Below are 22,072 nucleotides of genomic sequence, written 5' to 3'. Positions count from 1 at the left end.
CAACAGAATGCGTCGTGCATGTAAATTGCGCAGGTGATAAACGATCACCAATTATGCACAAGATTGGACGTGTGCACCACGAGCGTGAGAATCGATATTCATTGACGAGATGGCGAATCATTGACAGTAATAAACCTGCACGCAGCCCTCAGTTCATCCAATGCGGGATGGAGACCTCCCCACGCCGTTAGCCATGGCAGTTGTTTGGCCATACTTCACCCTGCTGGTCGATGAGAGTTTATGAAGAGGGGGGAGGGGGTGGGCGGCGCGCCCTGAACCGGTCCAGGTATCGCTCGCTCGTGGCGAGACCCACGGTCTCCGCGTTCACGGCGTGAGTGCCCGCGCCGCTGCTGCACTGCCTCTCCACCCGCGATCCGTTACAAATCATCCCGAATCCCAGCTGATAGTCGGTGCAGCAGCAGCAGCTGCAGCAGCAGCAGCTACAGTAGCCGCAGCAGCAGCAGCTACAGTAGCCGCAGCAGCAGCAGCAGCAGCTACAGTAGCCGCAGCAGCAGCAGCTACAGCAGCAGCAGCAGCAGCCGCAGTCAGCAGTCGCCACCTCGCATCACAGCAATCAAGGGGAGGGATCTGTGCACAGACAGGGTCCCCCCACACACTCGCCCCCACACACTCCCACGCCACGTGCAAAATTGCCTTCCTCAAATTATTAATCACGTCGGAGGCTTTCATAATCAGGCGGTCTTGTTTGAAAATAAAGTTCAGTAAGAATCTTAAATATTTACCCTCGGATGAAGTAGGGGGGGGGGGGGTCACGAGGAGCGCGGGTGGTGAATAATTCATCGTCGTGTGATCGGCGGTGCCAGTCCCCCTTCCAAGTTTGATGATTAAACAGAAAAGCACCCTGGCATCTGCTGCCACGCTCTGCGCTCATTGCACGAGCAGTGCTGCTTTAGTGCAGGTAGTGGAGGTTATTTGGGAGAGTTTTTTTTACATGCATTCATTTACAATTCGAGGCCAGCGAGATGTGTGTTATTTCACTTCAAGAACCCACAGCTCCATGTGAACTTATTCAGCTCAGAACGGGTACACGAGAAACATAATCTTGACATGTGCAGCTGCCGCGAACTGACAAATATTTGTAAAAAAAAAAAAAGGATTTGTGCGAATCCGATTTTACAGAGAGCTCAGCAAGCGGAGCTGGAGGCAGGAGAGTGCAGAGAAACGGGGAGAGACGGGCAGAGACGGGGGAGAGGCAGGGGAGAGACACGGAGAGATGGAGGGAGATGGAGAGAGACAGTAAGAAGGCGAGAAACAAGGAGAGACAGGGAGAGACAAATGGAAATGACGCCAACACCATCACTCAAGACACAGACACCGTCTCTCAGACTCCTTGACACACAGACGCCCGCACATGGCCACTGACACGGTCACAGCGACCTACACTCTCTAACCCACACTCAGAGATGTGTCCCCTCGTCGACATTGGCACTCGCATGCGCTCTCGCCGCATGCGAGTGCCTTTCCGGCGTCTTGTTTCGCCATCGTCGGTCGTTGTTGTTTTTGTTGTTATTGTTGTTGTTATTGTTGTTATTGTTGTTATTGTTGTTATTGTTGTTGTTATTGTTGTTTTTGTTGTTTTTGTTGTTTTTGTTGTTTTTGTTGTTTTTGTTGTTTTTGTTGTTATTGTTGTTATTGTTGTTTTTGTTGTTTTTGTTGTTTTTGTTGTTGTTATTATTGTTGTTATTGTTGTTGTTATTATTGTTGTTATTGTTGTTGTTATTGTTGTTGTTATTGAACGCGCATCGCTCCGCGCCCCTGGGTCTCCCGGATTGAACGCGGACAGGAGACGCGATGCTGGCGATGCTCCCAGAAATTGAAACGTTCACGGAGCTTTAACTCTCCCGACTCCCCGGGGCTGCACCCCCCTCCCCCCTCCAGTCGAGCGCGACGCGGGGAGCCCTGCGTGATATGTGAAGCCGTGGCACGCGGAGGGGAGGGAATAGACACGCGGCACATGGCGCGGGGTAGGCAGCAGGAGCGCATGCACGAATGAGTAACTGAGTGTAGGAATAACTCAACGAATACGCGAGCAGATTAAGGAACACATGAAAGCATTAATAAGGGTATCAGTGGATACATGAGTGAATTATTGTGAACCAATACGTGAACGAATGATAAAGTGAATTTTAATGAACGAGTGATGAATGAAGCAATTAACGAATGAGGGAATACATTAAGGAATAATTAACGAATTCGTAAACAAGTGAAAGAGTGAACAAATAAACATGAGCGAGTGATTGAGAGAATGATCGAGTGAGTGGGTGAATGAATAAACGAAGGAGTCAATCCAGACCACCCTGGGCAGCAGGGCGTTAACGCGGTGGTTCCACTCATGGCCTCACAGCGACATCACCTGGGTGCGATTCCAGACCTGGGCACGCCTCTGTGTGCAGTGAGTATGTTCTACCCCCGCCCCGCCCCCCATTGTTCTGCATGGTTACTGGGCTAGTGGAGGAGTCAATGGAGCTCGGCGTCTGAACGACATCGCCATCACCACGCGAACAGTTGTCGTGACGCGCTGTGGGCCAACGCGCAGCAGCGGCAGCGGCGGCGGCGGCGAGGGCGGTGTCCGTGCTGCTGTCGCCGCGGGAGGGGAAGCCGCGCGCCCCGCGCTCATGCCGATTCACATGCGGCGCACGATTTAATTAGGGGGCTGCGACGGCGCCAACGCGGGGGGGGGGGGCGGGAGGAGTGGCGCGATTAGAACGGCCGCAAACTAATCACAAACCCCGCCTCGGCCCGGCCCCCGCCACAACCTAATTGTCCCGTTCGACGGCGATGAGATTGCCCGTGACATTACAAACTGTCGCGTCCGTCAAGCGACTCCCCTACGCCTGTCCTCGCCTCCTCGTGCGCCCCCCACCCCCCACAGTCATCCTCGTCGCATCGTCGCTCGCGTCGCACGGCAGCCAGCGGCTCACGCCGGCAACGGGACGGACATGGCGAGGAGCGGGGTGAGGGTTCGGTGGTTCGGCTTCGGCTGCGAGTCAGGGTGGCAGCAAGAGGAAAATACTCGAAGTCAAGATCAACGACAACATCCGGGTTCAGTGTGAAGTCTCGTGTTAGCGGTTATGGCTCGGTCATGGTTCGGGTCATGGTCAGGGTCATGATAAGGGCTCGCAGGGACGATTGCCGATGGTTTAGATCAGGGGTGGGGAACGTCCGGCTCGCAGGCCGTATAAAGCCCGCGAAATCATTTGGTCTGGCCCTGCCAAGGCAGCCACAGGCGGGACCCGAAATTCAATAAATCTAGGAGCAAACCTGGAAAGCAGTTGCGAGTAGCAACATCATCAACACCAGCTAATATCACACGCCTCACCAAAGAGAAGCAGTTCAAGCCATCTCATTAGCGGTGCGTTAATTAAATGTTTGACCAAATATAACGGGCTAATTTGTACGTTGATAATTTTATATGGCCCGCGAATGATGTTATAAATATCCAAATGGCCCTTGGCAGAAAAAGGTTCCCCACCCCTGGTTTAGATGGACAACGGAGTGGCGGCCATGGGAGGGAACTTGCCCCAGAGCACGGCCACCAAGGAGATGGAGCGTTGGCATCAGCTCGTGTGCGTGTGGCGGGTGGATTGGTAATGGCTGCTGATGTTAATCATGATGATGAACGCTGACGGTCAAGAGGAGTGTGTGATTTTTGTTTGGACTCGATGTGAGTACAAGCGCCGCACTGAACGCCACGCTAATTGTAAAGAATCGCGATTCGCCGTGGTCTGAACGCGCTCGATAGGAGATCGAACCAGGCCGCGAGCAGGTCACAGGTTTCTTGCCGACTGAGACGCATCAAGAGCGGCCAGACGGGATTCGTTACCCTCCACTTACAGCCATCACCGCCCACGCGGCCCAATCTGCCACCGCACCTGCGCAGCGCTGATAAGGTTAATTTCCAGATTCCCGCTGCAGATAAGTAAGGCCCGATTCCTTAAAGAGCTGTCAAAGTGGGCAGAACGTTGTGTGTATGTGTGTGTGTCACGTGCGTGCACGATATGCACACACACGCACACACAGGCGTACTCACACACACAAAGACCCCCCATATAGACAAGCGGCAATGACCAGCGCGGTGAAGTATGGTCAACAACCCACCATGCCGTTGGGAGTAATGAATTTGACAAGGCGCTGTAATGAACTATTATGAAGTATTATTATATTTTACACGACTATTGTTATTATGAAGAGGAGTCTTATTGGACGGTTGATGAGCCCGATATGGGACTTGGGAGGAAGCTGCTGCTGCTGCACACTGAGCGACATACGGAGGGGCCGACGACACCAGAAGCTGAACTCCAACGCGGGTTTCGGTTCCCCGCGACAACCTCACGAGACTCTGGCCGACGCGCACGGAGGAAAATTAATTTTTTTAAACCATCACCGGCTGCGTGTGTACGGCTCCCTTCCGCACGTTAAACGGCGCTGCTGTGTGAACACAAGGACGACAGCTCGCACGCAGTGCGGTGTGGGTGTTGTGTACGTGTGTGCGAGCCCGTGTAGAGAGCGGTGGCGCAGTGGTTAGCGCGCCGCGCTACGAACCCGGAAGCCCGACTTCGATTCCCGCTCACGATCAACGCCATCGGTGACGATTATCTTAACCGGTCCTGGGCCTTCCCTAGGTTGACACAGCTTCAAATGAGTACTTTTTGCGGTGTGCGGTAAACATCGCCACTTGGGAGACAAAGGCGGCCGGGCGCCGTGCTTGCCACCCACCCCCTTGTGTGCCGTATCGGCCTTTACAAGTGTAGGGGTGTTAGAGAGAGAGCCGTTATGCATGGCAGCTTATGGGAAACAAACACAGTGGGCGGGGCTACGTGAGTGCACGGGGGGGGGGGGGTGCTCTCAACGACGTCCGCACCAGGCAGCCCGGGGCCCCACCCCTCAGCGGGGGTGGAGTATAAAGGGGGATGTGTCAGAGGGCTCGGGGCAGAATGTTAAAGCTAAACGAGTGAAGACCGAAGATCGTCTAGCTAGAGCCCTGGACTCCCCTGGGACGCCGCCCTTGTCAGGGCCGCGCAGGACCGAGCCAGCGGCGTGGTCCCGAGAACCAGAGCTAGTGCTCTGGGACTCCGGGTACCGTAGCCCGACTTACCAGTGTCGGGCCAGACAGCCTCCCCTAGCCCGTTAGTGGAGGACTAGGAGGTAGGTCAGAGATAGCTAGCAGTGTATTCCCAGCTAGCCGGGTGAGGGGGCCGATACCCCCTCTAGTATTATATGTCCACAGTTGTGACTACTTGTACGAAATAAATACGTGTGCCTCACCAACGGTGTCCAAGAGTCATCAACGGTACTTCACAAGTGCTGCTCGCTAACAGCGCGACAAGTCTGTCCCGGCTACACGGGGGAGCTTAGAGCCTCCCAGGTTCCATCTGGGCGTCAGCACCACGGACAGCAGCACCGGCAGTCGCTGGGTGCTGACCGCACACGCACAGCGCTGATTCCCATCATGCACTGTTACCGGAATTGGCCAAACATTCCAATGCTGAAAAATTACCGGGCCATTACTCAATTGGGATTTACACCTCGAAACATCGACAACCTACTGCGGACACTTGGCAGGACCCTCTTGAGAAAGTGTCTTGAGACTCAGCGAGGCTTCCCCAGGCAGCGTGCAGCAGCGTGAATGAGCAGCACGCCAGGCACAGCCAGGCATAGGGAGACGGAGATACACCGAGGAATTGACAGATCTAGGCATATCTACTAATGAGGAGATGTAATATATCCATTAATCGGGAGATATAGGCATTTCTTCGGAATTTTGAAATAATACATATCTTGGAGTAGGGGATAATGGCTATGGAATATGTAGGCAATCCCAAGACATTGCAAGGAGGAAACGTATCCGGAGACTGGGAGAGAGACATATGCGTCCAATTACCAGGTATAGACATAACTTAGCATTTGGAAAGAATAGATATGGTTAGGCATTGGGAGTAGGGCATACTACATCTTATCAAAGGAATATATATATACACACAGAGATGTATTTAGGCATTGGGAGATTGAGACTTGCCGAGGCACTGGGAGATAACGCTTGTGCGGCACCAACACTATTCCGTGCATTCTCCTGACACGAAGCTCCACTCCGCATTCTCTCCGGACCGAGGGGGGAGGGGGGCGCTGATGGACCAGACCCTCGTGATTAACATTATAATCGCTGAATTATGTTGGATGTTTGAAAGCCCATCCATATGCATGGTTTGTCTTCCTTGCTGCGCGCACTGCTGTGGGCGAGACAGTGGCTCGGGCCTGCGAGGCTTGGGCCCGATGTTTCATTCAGCAGCCGGGTTCCTCCTCCTGGCGTTCATTACAATTTCAGTAAAAAATAAAAACCCAGAGCTGATTCATCCCCACGGCTGGAACACAACATGCGCACAGGAAGAAAAAGCACGCACATGCGCGGATTCTGTGACACAAAATCTGCGGAAGAATTAAATGAGCGACTGTAATGTTCCGTTTCAAGCCGCACCGCGAGATAGAAGACGTCACGGCGTCATCGGAGTCGCCGGGGACCACGGGAGCGAGATCAATCACCCGGGGGAGCTCCGCCTGCCACACGTCTCGTCGCTCCGACAAGCAGAGAGAGGCTCACAATGCGAAACAAGTCTCTGTTCGTAGTAGTCATAATAATAATAATACAATGTGCCGTGTGAATCACGAGATGATTACAACCGTGACGAGATGAAGAATCCATTCGGAAGTCTCGCTGCCCCACTGCCATTCCGCCCGCGGGTCAGAAATCCGCTCAAGGAGAAGGGAGACGTCCTTCGAGTGACGCTGCTGTCGCCGCTGCAGGCGGCGCGCTCCCCCCACGCACTCTGCCCTCAGATTGCCCCACGAGAGTCGAAGCGATGCTTTAATCTCGCGTGCAATTTGTACTTCCATGCTTTAGTCATATTTATTGTTGCGTGACTTGCTTCAGTTTATTTTTAATCCTGCACTCGTATCCTTTCTTGTATTGTTTGTTGACGTAATTGGCTGACCCCCGCTTCGACTAGACAGAGCTTCATAGCTCATCAGGTTCCTCCAGGATAATCAAGATTCTGATGTAAGTAACTGAAACTGCATTTAATGTATCAACAACATTCACCTTCCATCCCGCACCATCTCCCTCCAATGTATATTTGTAATCTGCTGCCTTCTTATGACGCTGACCCCGCGAAGTTCAAAGCCACAGCAGCATCAGCAGCAGCATCAGCAGCAGCATCAGCAGCAGTAGCCGCAGCAGCAACATCGCGTCCCGTGGTGATGGCGCCAGCGTTTAAACCCCGGCGCCGCCTCTGGCCCGTGGGGGAGAAATTTAAATTTGAAAAGATTACACCCAAGGTGCAGTAGACTCCATGACAGGCATCGACAAATGAAAGTCAAACACTCGGGCAGATTCAGCATTAAACAATATTAAACACACACTTAGTCGCACGCGGGCGGGCGGGCGATGGAGCACACGCGCACACACACACACGGAGGGAACACACTCTCACACTCACACACACTCACATGCGTGCGTGCGCGCGCGCAGGAGAACACAAGCACACACGCAGTGGCGCAATAATAATACGAGTAGATGATAATGCAAACACAATCTGAACTCGAGCCAGAGCACTACGAGACGCAAATGTAATCCGCAATTCATGGCACAAATCCTGGAGGTAATGAAAATTTCAGAGAGAAAAAAGGGGTTTATCATCAAAATTCAACAGCGGCAGAGCAGCGTCCCCCCCTCTCTCTTTGCGCTCTCTCTCCCTCCCTCCCTCCCCCCTCTCTCCCCCCTCCCTCCCATCCCTGTGTCCGCTCGGGCCAGAGGGAACTCTGTAAACACGTGCACAGGTATCCATATTAAAGAGGGCGCGAGGCTCCGCGCGCCACGATCCGAGGTCCCAGGGCGGCACCACGAATTGCGGCTCGCGATGGAGTGGCGGGGGAGGGGTGCTCGGAGGCTGGTAGGGGGCGTATTTGTAGCGGTGATACTCGTCGTCGTATTTGTAGTTGTGATTCTGGTTGTGGCATAGATGGTGAAGATGCTGCGAGGATGTATGGCGGGACGTTGCGTGTGCGCGGTCTTGCTTTTCGTTGCCGATAGTGGCGCTCGAAGGCTGTGTATGGGTGTTGGTGATGGTACAGGTCTCTGAGTGTGATGGTCGTGTTCGATGGTAGTACTGGGAGGCTGTGTGCCGGTAATGGTGGTGGGTCTGTGTATGGCTGCTGCTTCTCGGAGACGTAGTTGTGGTGCTACGTGGAGCTGTGCACGCAGGGGGGAGTGGTGGGAAAGTCACCTGCACGTCGTGGCGGTGTTGTGGCGGCGGTGGTGGTGTGGCGGCGGTGGTGTAGCGGCGGTGGTGTGGCGGCGGTGGTGGTGTGGCGGCGGTGGTGTGGCGGCGGTGGTGTGGCGGCGGTGGTGTGGCGGCGGCGGTGGTGTGGCGGCGGTGGTGTGGCGGCGGTGGTGTGGCGGCGGCGGTGGTGTGGCGGCGGCGGTGGTGTGGCGGCGGCGGTGGTGTGGCGGCGGCGGTGGTGTGGCGGCGGCGGTGGTGTGGCGGCGGCGGTGGTGTGGCGGCGGTGTGGCGGCGGCGGCGGTGTGGCGGCGGCGGCGGTGTGGCGGCGGCGGCGGTGTGGCGGCGGCGGCGGTGTGGCGGCGGCGGCGGTGTGGCGGCGGCGGCGGTGTGGCGGCGGCGGTGGTGTTGCGGCGGTGGTGTGGCGGCGGTGGTGTGGCGGCGGTGGTGTGGCGGCGGTGGTGTGGCGGTTGTGGCGGTGGTGGTGTGGCGGTTGTGGGGAGCGGTAGTGTAGCGATTAGCGCCACGCTGCGCTACGAACACGGCCACCCGAGTTCGATTCCCGCTCACGGCCAACACCGGTGACAATGATCTGAACCGGTCCTCAGCCTCTCCTAGGTCAACTCAGTCTCAAATGAGTATCTGGTGCAGCGTGTGAACATTGTCACGAGGGAGACAAAAGCGGCCGGGCTTGGTGCTGGCCACTCACCCCCTCGTGTGCCGTGCCGGCCTTCATAGGTGCTCGCTAACGGCACTTGCCCCAACAGTTTGTTAAGGCTACACGGGGGACCTCTGCCTTTGCGGCCGTGGCCGTGGCGGGAGAGCAGCTACCTCTCTCTCGTTTGGTTTCCACCACCACCACCACCGGCGGCGTCGGCGTCCTCAAGCTCAAGGTCCCCCACGCCATGAACCCGCGTGAGCTCTGGCAGCTAATGCGGCCCTCTGGCGTGCGCTGTGTGAGGCCATCGTGGGAAATGCTCCAAAGAGAAGCCCCTCCATCACCCCCCACCCTCACCTCACCGACACGGCACCCACACCCCACCACGGGTCTCATCTGCTCCGGAAAATTAAATGTCACCGCGCGCATAGCCCCGCAAATTTCAAGGGGCACTCATTACGCGAACACCTGACGGTCATTAATTACGCGGCGCCGCGTGGGTTGGCGCACAGCAGCAGCAGCGGTGGCAGCGGCAGCAGCGCGGGCTCCATGGGGCCCATCACTGAAGGGAGCTTTTAAAGAAGCGCACGAGGGCGCCTGTCAGAGAATCCCCCCCCCCCAGACCCCACCCCCCCCCAGGCCCCACCCCCCCCCAGGCCCCACCCCCTCCCAGGCCCCACCCCCCACCACGCACCCTCCCCCAAGGGTTGGTGCAATTACACTGACACATTTTTTGGTTCATAGTAAATGTTATTTCCTAATTGCATATGCCTCAAAAGTACATAAAGTGGCTATTATTCCCCACAAACTTTGCGTTTGTGACCAGGACGGTGATATTTTGAAATTCAGTTATTTTCAACGAGAAAACGTGCGAATTTGTGTCTTTAAAAAAGCAACATATGAATCAAAATTAACATGTATTTATACTAAAGTAATAAAAAAAAAGACTAATAAATTGTGTTACGTCGTGTTATCATTAATAAAACACGAACGGTGGCGGAGAGACCCCTCGTGCTCACCGGGGCAGCAGTCGGGAGGAGCGGTGACGCGGCGAGACGCAGTGACGCAGACTGCAGGCGACTTCGACCGTGAACCCCAACACCGCCTGCCTCTCCCCAACGTCAACACTCACGCTCGAGCCCTCATTATACTCATAACCTGATGCCTAAAGCCACTCCCACCCATAGCCCGAACTGCACCCCTAACTCTATTCCTAACCTTTACACCACCCCCCCCCCTCCCCAATCTCAAGCCCACACACTTACTCATCGTCGTGTCTGTACACCTAACCCCATCTCGATACCCCCCCCCTCCCCCCGCTTCCCATGCATTTCCGTGCCACTTCCATTTTCGGACCCGATTGGCGGCGTCAGCGCCATTCTCGGCATCACCCAGAGCAGTCTGCGGGGTCACGCCGATTCACAGGGATCGAGGGAGGGGATCGCCCAGCGGGGGGTTCAATTAGGGGCCGCGCCTCTGGGACCCCGAGGGAGCGTCGGGGCTGGGACAGTCCCGGGGGCCCCTCTCTGGGGATTCCTCGCGATTCCGTGGCCAATTACAGCGGTCGGTGACGAGCGAACTGTTTCGCGTGAAACCGAGATTCTGATCGTTGTGTTAAAGCCATGGCTGGGCGGTGACGAAGTCAACTTGGTAGCGGCAGAAAAGGGGGGGGGGGTGATTTGGCCAGAATCACGCCCGGCCACCTTTGTCTCCCCAATTGTAATGTTTATACATCACACCGGGCACACATAGATACACACGCAGGTACACATACACACACGCATATCTCATGTAATGCTGTGTCGCCGCATACGCACATGGATACATGACAGACCGCTGCTGTCAGACTTAACATTGCTTTACTTCAGGCGATGATGCTGGTCTGGTAACATCCGGAACGTACAGCCTGACAGCCTAACGTTTCCAAACGTTGCCGAATGTGTGGATGAATTTGTTCCAGCGCCACGGTGCCATGAACGCAGCCGTGACTCCCCGAGTTCACAACCTCACAGACGCGCTTGCATCGACAGGGCGTTCCACCACGCTCCACCACGCTCCATGACGCTCCATCGAAGTCTACCGCACCATAGCACGCTCCATCCACCATGCTCTATTCATACTCAACCACGCTCCACCACGCTCCACCATACTTCGTAAAAAACTCCCCACCACGTCCCATTGCCACTCCTCCGCGTGTTCTACTCCAACCCGCGGACACCGCCGTGGGCACGGTGTCACTCAGCAGGCACAGGCTGCTGAGTGACACCGTACCCACGTGGGCACGGTGTCACTCGACAGCCACAGACTGGCCGAGCCCGCCGCTTGTGGGGTGATCGCTGTCCATGGTACTTTAGACTGTCGCGACCCCCTGGTGGTGTGCGTCTATGGATCTTTGTGTGCGTCTATGGATCTCTGTGTGCGTCTATGGATCTCTGTGTGCGTCTATGGATATCTGTGTGCGTCTATGGATCTTTGTGTGCGTCTATGGATCTCTGTGTGCGTCTATGGATCTTTGTGTGCGTCTATGGATCTCTGTGTGCGTCTATGGATCTCTGTGTGCGTCTATGGATCTCTGTGTGCGTCTATGGATATCTGTGTGCGTCTATGGATCTTTGTGTGCGTCTATGGATCTCTGTGTGCATCTATGGATCTCTGTGTGCGTCTATGGATCTCTGTGTGCGTCTATGGATCTCTGTGTGCGTCTATGGATATCTCTGTGCGTCTATGGATCTCTGTGTGCGTCTATGGATCTCTGTGTGCGTCTATGGATCTCTGTGTGCATTTATGGATCTCTGTGTGCATTTATGGATCTCTGTGTGCGTCTATGAATCTCTGTGTGCGTCTATGGATCTGTGTGCGTCTATGAACCTCTGTGTGCGTCTATGGATCTCTGTGTGCGTCTATGGATCTCTGTGTGCGTCTATGGATCTCTGTGTGCGTCTATGAATCTCTGTGTGCGTCTATGGATCTGTGTGCGTCTATGAACCTCTGTGTGCGTCTATGGATCTCTGTGTGCGTCTATGGATCTGTGTGCATCTATGGATCTCTGTGTGCGTCTATGGATCTCTGTGTGCATCTATGGATCTCTGTGCGAGTTTATGGATCTCTGTGTGCGTCTATGGATCTCTGTGTGCGTCTATGGATCTCTGTGCGTCTATGGACCTCTGTGCGAGTCTATGGACCTCTGTGTGCGTCTATGAACCTCTGTGTGCATCTATGGATCTCTGTGTGCGTCTATGGATATCTGTGTGCGTCTATGGATCTCTGTGCGAGTTTATGATCCTTTGTGTGCGTATATGGATCTCTGTGTGAGTCTACGGATCTCTGTGTAAGCCTATGGATGTGTGTGAGAGTCTACGACTCTCTCTCTGCGTGTGTCTCCGAGTCTCGGTATGAGTGGAGGTCGTGATGGCCCCGTGGGCTCGCTGGTCGTGGGCTCAGGGCCTGCTTCACGATGGCACTCTGCTCGGCGCTGTCATTACGTTTCTTAAAACCGGCAATTATTGTGAGGACACCTATTGGCGCCTAATTGCAGAAAGGCCATTAATACAAACACTCGGCTATGATGAAATTCCCCTAAACGTTTTTTTTTACCCAAACTGCCACTCGCGATGCAATCAAAATAGATTGCTGTCGGCTGGAGAGCGTGGAGGACGGGAGGGGGGCGTGGGGGGTGAACGCGGCTCTCACAACACCGCTCCCCCTGCCCCCCCCCGCTATTACCGAGTTTAATCAGTGGAGAGTGGCTCAGCGCTCATTTCTCCTGGCAGTGGTGGCCCGTCAGCAATGTGACACTGCACGCATTCGCGAGGCGCAGTGGTGCCTCCCGCAAGGCAGGCGTGCCCCGGGCGTGGGGTGCAGGGGGGAGGGGCAGGGGGAGGGGCAGGGGGAGGGCGGGAGGAAGGGCCAGTTGTCCCTCAAATGTTTTAGAAGGCAGTGGACTTTTTAGAAGACGACACCACAGACACTTTGAGATTTTTCGTACTTGCAGGGTGCCCTTCCCTGCTCTGCTCCTGCGCGCTCTCTGCATCCTCCCCGTGCCCCGTGCACGTGGCCCGGGGGCAACTCCCGGCATGCTCTACAGCGGCGCCACCGACTGTGGGCACAGTCGCCCTGCTCGCTGCTGGAGTCGACCTGACCGATGGCTCCCGGTGGCTCTTGGCCAGATTGGAGACCAGATCCACGAGGTTCGTCCCTCAACGCGGTTTGCTGAAGCGTGATTATTATTAATATGAAGTCCACGCAGCTGCTGGCTACTGTCTGACGACTGAGTCTGCCGCTCGTGCGCTCTGTGTAAACAATCAGTGGCCAGTGCAATCAGTGACCATGTCACCTGCTTGAAGAGAGGACCACGTGGATTCCAAAACCAACAAAAGTCCAATAGATTCCCTGCCCTGATGAGAGTGGGGCGTTGGTGCTCATCTCCTGTTAACAACCCTAAGTCAGTGATGGAAAGTCCACATTCCCATGGCGGGGGCGAGTCTATCCATAGGCTACCCCCACTACTGAGTATATCTTTGTCATCACTAGACACGGCATCCAAGGTGGCTGCACCACTGCCAACCTACGCAGCCACCCCCTCTCCCCCCCACACACAACAACAACGCACACAGCTCTCAGGGCACAGCCCGCGCCCGCGGCGTGTGCGGTACATAAATAACGAGCACCAATAACGTAACGAGAGAGCCCAGAGGCAGTGATAATAATAATAATAAGCGCCCCGCCGCACCGCGGGCTCGCCAGCCGCGGGTAATCGGCGAGGATGGGCGCTTCCCTGCGTAATTTGCGTCGCCGAACGCAGTGACGATGAGATTTGGGGCGTCGTGAATTCCCACTCCCGCCGCCGCGCTCAGCAACGCGGGCCTCGGCGGGCCTCGGCGGGCCTCGACGGGCGGGTGGGCGGGCGCCGGGGGGGTCACGGGGGGGTCACGGGCGGATTATTATTATTTATACGCCGAATGAGATGGAATCAAATAAATAAGGGAGGTTGTTTTGTGTTGGCCGTGCTCACCTGAGCTTCGTTGTCCGGCGATCACGGCGAGCCGGGCTGACAGGAGGTGCAGAGCCCCAAAGGGCCGTCACTGGCCCCCGTCGCTGGCCCCCCGTCGCTGGCCCCCCGCTCCTCGGGCAGCTGTTGTCTGCAAAAGCAAAATGATATCGCAGCGCTCTAGCGGCCTGTGACACTAAACTAGTTCTTATTTTACCAGGTTAAGCCCACTGAGCTGTGCAGCTCTTTTTCAGAAACGACCTTGCTATCACAAATGATAGCCCAACGAAACGGCTTATTACGTGGACATTTATAGCAGCCAAATACTCGAAACGCGCGTTGATTCTAAATGTGGAGGGAAAACCCGAAGGATCCGGAGAAAAATCAACGGAACCAGGGGGAGAGAGACATTCAAACTCCAAATATAGAACAGGCTTCAGGGTCGGGATCAAACCCACGACCTCTTGAATACCAGGCAAGGCAGGTAACATCTCGCCACCGCGACACCCCGAATGTGACACAATCACATTCGCCATCTACAGCCTCTTTGTCAATCCACAGCTGGACGAAGGCATCCTCACACTCCGTGTCAGTCACGGGTTTGTCTGACCATACTTCGCCGCGTTGGTTCATTGCGAGGGTGGCGGCACAGGATGGGTTCAGATATCGCTCACCACTGATGGTAGCCGTGGCCAGGATTCAAACTCGGGTGGCCGGATTCATTGTGCAGTGGGCCCACATTGTAATTATATCAGCATGGTATTTGTTTTGTTTACAATGCATTAAGGAAGGTGCCGTTTTGAGCAACGATTATCAGAACGACTCCGTGTCTCCTCCGAGAGCCGAGAGCACAAACATGGCATGAGTTCCAATACCGGTGCCCAACGAAGCCTTCTCCCCTTTCTCCCCACCATGACCACCACCACCGCCACCCCCTCATCAGCACCACCACCACCACCATCCCCTCCAACAACACCCTTTCTCATACCAACACCCCATCACCAGCACCACCCCCTCCACCACCACCTCATCAGCACCACCCCCACCATCACCACCATGCCCCTCCATCACACTCAGCAGCTCACGGGGGAGAAGTGTGCAAGGCGTTAAGAATTGATCCCTATTCGTATTCCTCTGTGTTCAGACTGGAAGAGGAAGAAGTCCCCTTCACAGCTGAATGTGAGCGCGGGGCGACACGTGACGGAATCATGAGATCCGTCCCGCGGATTCAGCTCCATCTCCTGCGTTGCGTCTCCACCAGAGTGGAAGAAGTTTTCATGTGGAGGGAAGAGAGCGGGAGCGACAGTGCACGGCGATTGTTGATGGGGAGGGGGGGGGGCAGGGGAGAGCAGGGCTGGTGGTGGTTCTGTGGTGGCTGGGTCGTCTCCTGGCCAGCACTGGAATCCGCTATCCATCGGTGAGGCATGCGGCCTGATGGTTTGCAGGTGTGGGGAAAGGGCCCCTCCCCCCGACCACCATCTCACAGAGGAAGTGAGCGGAGAGAGGGAATAGAGAGCAGAGTGCAAGAGAGAGAAGAAGGGAGAGATATGGGAGGGCAGGAAGGACGAGAGCGAGAGAGGGGGCGAGTCGAAATGATACCGAGTGAGATGGAGTAAGAGAGGCAGAATAAATCGGAGACTGGTGGGCGAGTTGGATTGAGACTGTGAGAGAGAGAGAGAGAGCGTATAGAGAGGTTAGATAGAGCGTATAGAGGTGAGAGGGAGGGAGACTGCGAGAGGAGAGGGAGAGAGAGCAGAGAGTACAGTGAAGGGAGAAGCCAAGCAGTGTCCCATCTCGCGTGGAGGCCTCGCGGAGTGGGCGGCGTGGAGACGCGAGCCGCATGCTCAGTGAGCCCCGGCACCAAATCCAATTAAATCTGCCAACGATGTCTGCCTCCTCCTCGGCGCGCGTGGTGCCCACCAGCCCCTGCCCCCCCCCCCCTTCCGCCCACCCTGCTGCACCTTCGCCTTGGAGTTGATATTCGGGTTTAATAGACCTGCCCGTCGTGTCACCTGCCACGCCAGGAGATCGAATCGAACCGGCGACCTCCGCATTGCAGGTGCAGAATGCAAACGGTTCTATCACTGTGGCAGCATTTACCTGTCTGTGTACATCAACGACTAGGACCACCCTGATATCCTTCACACACTGTTGGGGCAAGTGCTGTTCGCGAGCACCTCCAAAGGTCTGTGCCACACACGAGGGGGGGTTGGGTGGGCGGCACCACGCCCGACCGCCGTCGTCTCTCCAGTGGCGATGTTTACACACCGCACCAGGTTCTCGTTAAAGGCAGAGTCGACCTAGGGGAGGCCCAGGACAGGTTAATATTTTCACCACTGTCATTGGTCATGAGCGGCAAACGAATCTCGCTGCTCCACTGCTCCCCAAGAAACCCACGCTGACACACGTGTGTATAAACACGCACACACGTGTGTGGCAAGGCCATGAAACACGAATAACCCCACGTGAGCTCTTAGATGCCATTCCTTTCCGAGGCAACAGAGGAGGAGGAGGAGGGGGAGGAGTGGGAGATGGGAGGAGGCGAGCCTCAGGCTCCCCCCGCCGCTCCCCCCGCCGCTCCCCCCGCCGCTCCCCCCGCCGCTCCCCCCGCCGCTCCCCCCGCCGCTCCCCCCGCCGCTCCCCCCGCCGCTCCCCCCGCCGCTCCCCCCGCCGCTCCCCCCGCCGCTCCCCCCGCCGCTCCCCCCGCCGCTCCCCCCGCCGCTCCCCCCGCCGCTCCCCCCGCCGCTCCCCCCGCCGCTCCCCCCGCCGCTCCCCCCGCCGCTCCCTTCACGGGGAATGGCTGCACGGGGAAGTGAATGGAGGCGCGGCACTCCGGTGCAGCGTGAAACGAGAAATCATCTTCTCCGAGGAGACTTCATTTGCCTTTGCAAATTGAACTTGACCAGCGACCCAATACTCACGCACACACACGTGTGTAGACACATACACCACACACGCGTGTGTATAAACATACATACACGTGTGTATAAACATACACACAGCGCGACGCATAGGGAAACACACACACGTGTGTATAAACACACACACAAACATACACACACACGTGTGTGTGTATGTTAAACATACACACACACACGTGTGTGTGTATGTTAAACATACACACACACACGTGTGTGTGTATGTTAAACATACACACACGTGTGCATAAACATACACATACGTGTGCATAAACATACACACAGAGCGACGTTCATCATAGGAGCCCACGCATAGGGAAAGACGCATACACGCACGCCAAACACAGACAGACCAACAAAGTGAAAGATCCCCCGTATAGCCTTAACAAACTGTAGGGGCAAGTGCTGTTAGCGAACACCTATGAAGGCCTGAACGGGACACGAGGGGGTGGGTGGCCAGCACCACGCCCGACCGCCTTTGTCTCCCCAGTGGCGATGTTTACACACCGCACCAGGTACTCATTTCAGGCTGAGTCGTCCTTGGGGAGGCCCGGGACCGGCTCAAATAATCGTCACTGGTGTTGGCCGTGAGCGGGAATCGAACTCGGGTCGCCGGGTTCGAATCGCTACGCAGTCGCTACCCCCCCCCCCCCCCCACAGGATAAAGACAAAGATCCCCCGTGTAGCCGGTGAGACTGTAGGGGGCAAGTGCTACACTACTGCTCGACACACACACCAATAAGCACGCACCGCTCCACTCCAGGGCAATCACCAGCCACCCAACCCTACACGCAGACCACAGGGCAGACGCTCTCTGTGATTGGCCGAGGAGTGGAGATGTGATAAGCAAGTACAGCACGTTTCGATTGATAAGAGATTAATTTTTGGGTCAGATCGCTTCAGCAAACTGCGGGTCGCATCATCAGGCAAGACGTCTGATGATGCTGGCTGTGCTGACAGCGAGACGTCCGCACCCAATGGTTAAACTTGTGTGGATCACTCTCCAACAACATCGCCGGTGTGCTGCTGCCGATGACGATGAAGCAGGCATAGATTGGCACATGTCAGGTGGAGGAGGGTTTACGACACAAATTGTACTTACGCGATCTGACCCAAAACACCAATCATTAATCTTCATATTGGTCCCGAAAGCCCCACGCGTGTGAAATACACGTCTCAGTTCGCGCGTGAAACGCCACGCCAGCTGGAGCAATCGCCACGCGGAGACGATCTCCGTCACCCTCTCATTACGAGTCGCAGCTGAGCTCCACCAACACGGTGGGTGGTAGCGGCTGCCCCCCCCCAGCCCCCACCCGACTAAGGCACCCCCCCCCCCTCCCATCACGACCCCGCAGATATCCCTGGCGGGGTGCTGATGGGGGCCCCAGGTGCGCTCAGCAGGGGGACCACCCCTCCCCGTTCCCACCACTTGCGTCGCGTCTCTCGCCCAAACGCTCCGCGTGTCACCCCCACGTGAAGCGGTAATGGGCGCCGTAGGGGGACGTGGGGGAGGAGGGGGGAGGTTGACCTGGCAGGAGCGCCCCTGACGACGAGGGAAGAGGCATTGCAGCCAGCTCACCTGCTCACAGCCCCCTCCGAACACTCCCTACAAGTGGTACAGTCCGGATCGCAGAAAACCCTGGACCATGAATCGTGCAAGACACGCTACATCAACCACATCCGCCGCCATTCGCCACTGAGTGACGGTGACGTCACCAAAGCGCCTGTGCCAGGCTAGGTGCACTTTGAGACGACGCTTCGCTGACAAGAGGTCACGGGACAGACGCAGGTGTTTTCGGCGAACTGTCTGCAATGACCAACAGATGCACCACCTGTGCACGCGCGCAGCCACGCAGGCACCCAGAGGCTGTCACGTGGCGTCACCCACAGAGCCGCCCCGTGGCCAAACCGCGGGCATCGGACAAATCCGCGCCCCCCTCCTCCTCCTCGTCCCGCTCCTCCGCTAATTTGAGCGCGGCGCGCGGTTTGATTTCGCACGGGAGGAAGTGGGGCATTAAACTCGGAGGGAGGCAGCCAGGGCTCAGCAGCGGCTCAGGAAGCTGAGCCCCGGGCTCACAAATAACCCAGCGCGGCACCCCCCCCCCCACCTCCCATCCAGCTCCTCCGCAGTGTAATCGGGTTTCCAGTTCACTGCTGATGCCCGATGTTTACACACCGCACTCGGCATTCAATTAATGCTGAGTCGACCTAGGGGAGGCGCAGGGCGGTTTAGACTTAAGACATTGGTCACTCATGTTGGCTGTGTGCGTACATCGAACTCGTGTCGCCAGGTTCGTGCGGCAGTGCGCTCACCGCAGCAAGAGCACTCCCGAAAAGACAGATAATCCCCGTATAGCCTTCTAAGGCTGTTGAGGCAAGTGCTGTTGGTGAGTAGCACCTACGATGGCCGGCACGGCACACGAGGGGGGCGGTGTGGCCGAGACCACACGCCCCCCCCCCCCCCGCGTCTCAGCGACTCCTCTCAGCGTGCGGGCAATTAATTCCCGTGAGCCGCGTGACGCACACAATGGGAACAGCGGACGCATCCCCCCCTCCCCCACATTCATGCTCCCCCCGTCACCCGCCCCCTGCCCCCCGCTGGACTCGGCCGCCTCTCCACACAAACTCGCAATCGCCCGAGCGATCATCGCGCCTCAGGCAGCGGCGGGGGCCGGGGGCGACACCACCCACGGCGGTGGCGCATACAATTACCGGCTCACCCTCCTCCTGCTCCTCCCCGTTATGTTACGAAAACAAATCTCCCCGTAGCCCGCCTCGACTACCCCCAAACCACCACGCTCCCCCTCCCATTCCGCCCCTACGCCCTTCCACCCCCCCGGAACGCGTCTCTGCCGAGCAAAGAGAACATCGAGCTCCTTCACGAGAGGATGATGCCGACACTGTCCGCACAGATGGGCTCACGAACCCATTTCGTTTCCTGGCCACCTCGCACGTGGCCCGGCGACTTTGGGTGCTTCGCGAATCTCGACGTGATCCACCGACCCTTGCCTCCAAAGGGCTGCATCGCGGGCGTGCACCACCACCACCACCACGCCCCATGATGACGGTGGTGTTGATGGTGAAATTCACCGCGCATGTGTCACAGCCCAAGCCGCCAACGACTCCTGGCATCCCTCAGCCAGTCTCCCATCCAAGTGCGAACCAGGCTCACTCTCACCTCGCTCCCGACCCTTGGAAAGCAGAAGAACCCTGGGCTTCGATCTCCACCCTGAAGCTCATGGACCACAACCCCTGAAGCTCTTCCACTGCATGACGCATGGCAGCTGATGACGATGATGCACACATGCAAAATGTAAAACTCTCTGGTTAGTGTGCGGAGACTGATCACCGCGCAGAACAGAACCATGGGACGTACAGCGGAAACTCGACGCCCGATTCACAACGCGAGAGAGGAGGGGCACTCCGTGATCACCACAGCGACGATGCTCCTGACGCGCAATCGTCTGGCCCGACCACCTCGATGTAAAATGAATGCGGTGCTCGACAGCAGCGACGTCAGCAGCCGTACGGAGCGAGGAAGCGTCCGACCCGACAAGCCTGGCCGTGTCCGGGGTGATTTGGTCACGGGAGGCAGACGGCGCAGAGATAACCGCCCCGCCCCCTTGCCCCGCGATGGGCATTCACCTGGCGGCTCCCCCACCCCCTCCCCCGCCAATCGTACCCCGCCCCCATCGACACCACAACAGCGACAGCTCAGGTCCCAGGGCTCAAAACGTCCTTCACACCGAGACGCGACCTCTAGTAACAGCCTCACAGTGGGATAAACATTCAGCCCTCCTCCTCCTCCTCTCACCCGCCCCCCGCCTTGCTCAGCCCGGCAAATAGATATTTTTTTGCAGCAGCAACGTTCGTCTGATTTACAACGAACGCTGCCACGGTGGCGGTGGCGTGGTCAGCACACCACTGGACTTGCAATCCCGAGGCCGCCGGTTCGATGTCATATCCTGGCGCGACAGTGGAATCAGCGCGCACGTTTCTTAAACTCCCCCCCCCTCGCCCCACGACTGCCGCTGTCCACCCAGAGGTACAAGTAGGTGCCCCGCTCCTAGTCGGCGGTACACGGGGCACTCCCATCTGTTCTAAGACGCCTGGCCAGCGTGAAAGAGTAGGCCAAATACCACTCGGGAGTTCACATCGGTGGACAAGGCACCTTCTGCCAACAAGTGGCGAGCGAGCAATTGCAGAGCTGCACCTTCACCCTTGAACTGAGAAGCGAGAGCACATGTCCTTGAGAGTGCGTCTTATAATCCGGGGATGAGGCGGTACATGTCCTAAAATCCGTGACTTGCCATCAAAAGGATCTCTAGCGCCTCCCCACCCCCACACATTAATTAGTGACACGGCTTGGTCATGGACATGAGCGCTGTGGACACAAAGACGGTCAAGGGCTCGTGGCGCTGGGCTCACCACCACCACCTCCCTCGCGTGCCGCCGTGCTGACCAAAATAGGTGCTCGCTAACGCCACTCGCCCCCTCCCAAGAGAGGGGGCAGAGCTAAAGCGGAGGCATCTGTTTGTGCATCGCCGTGGACTAAATACACACGGATGACGTCTGTTCCAACGCGGGGATATTTATAATTTCCACGAGACAGGCAGCGGGGAAAGGGGAAGGAGAGGAGAGGGGTGGGGGGGGGCAGCTCTATGAAGACGGCCGTCTGGGTTCGATTCTCAGTCAGGGTGAGGGAACATCAGCGGCGAGTGATGGATCGAAGTCAGTCGTGGACACTCCCCCGCGCCTTCAGCAACCCGCAGTGAGAGCGTGGGAGGCCTCCATGCGGCAGTGGGCCGACAGTGGGGCCCGCACGGCCACGCGGAGTGAGCGGCGCGCGATGACTTCCACTCCTCGACTCTCCCAGCCGCCCATGGGCAGTGACAGTGATGGCGCGACACCCCCCCCCCCCCCTTATCCCCCACCCCCCCCTCTTCACCCCCCGTGATCCACGCGAGTTGGCCAAGCCCCGACTCTAAGCACTGCAGTAACCCATTGCCTGCCATGCACAGCCTTACTGTTAATCCACTGGTGGATGAAGGCCTACCCGCTCGAGCTGATGGCGGGGGTTAAGTGACGACACTGCACCACGCTGGTCAAATTATATCCCTGTTCAAACCAGTAATAGCTGAATGGGGTTTGAGTGAAGTCTGCATCTAAGTCTGACATGAGAATCGTCCAAAGTCGCTTTAAACAACTTGAACTAAAC

The 22,072-nt window shown here is 56.9% G+C and overlaps 1 protein-coding gene across 2 annotated transcripts in view; it reads right to left on the bottom strand.

Annotated features, from left to right (window-relative positions):
- The window catches only part of LOC144933962 (xylosyl- and glucuronyltransferase LARGE1-like), a 128,530-nt gene that overhangs the window by 97,077 nt on the left and 9,381 nt on the right, over positions 1-22,072 (bottom strand). For both annotated transcript variants that reach the window (XM_078859336.1, XM_078859337.1), the window contains exon 2: positions 13,961-14,087. The gene's annotated coding sequence lies outside the window, so the exon portion shown is untranslated. The remainder of the gene's footprint in view (positions 1-13,960; positions 14,088-22,072) is intronic.

Source organism: Lampetra fluviatilis, chromosome 8 (assembly GCF_964198595.1).
Source record: "Lampetra fluviatilis chromosome 8, kcLamFluv1.1, whole genome shotgun sequence".
NCBI lineage: Eukaryota > Metazoa > Chordata > Hyperoartia > Petromyzontiformes > Petromyzontidae > Lampetra > Lampetra fluviatilis.
This window is presented reverse-complemented; position numbering and strand designations above follow the sequence as displayed.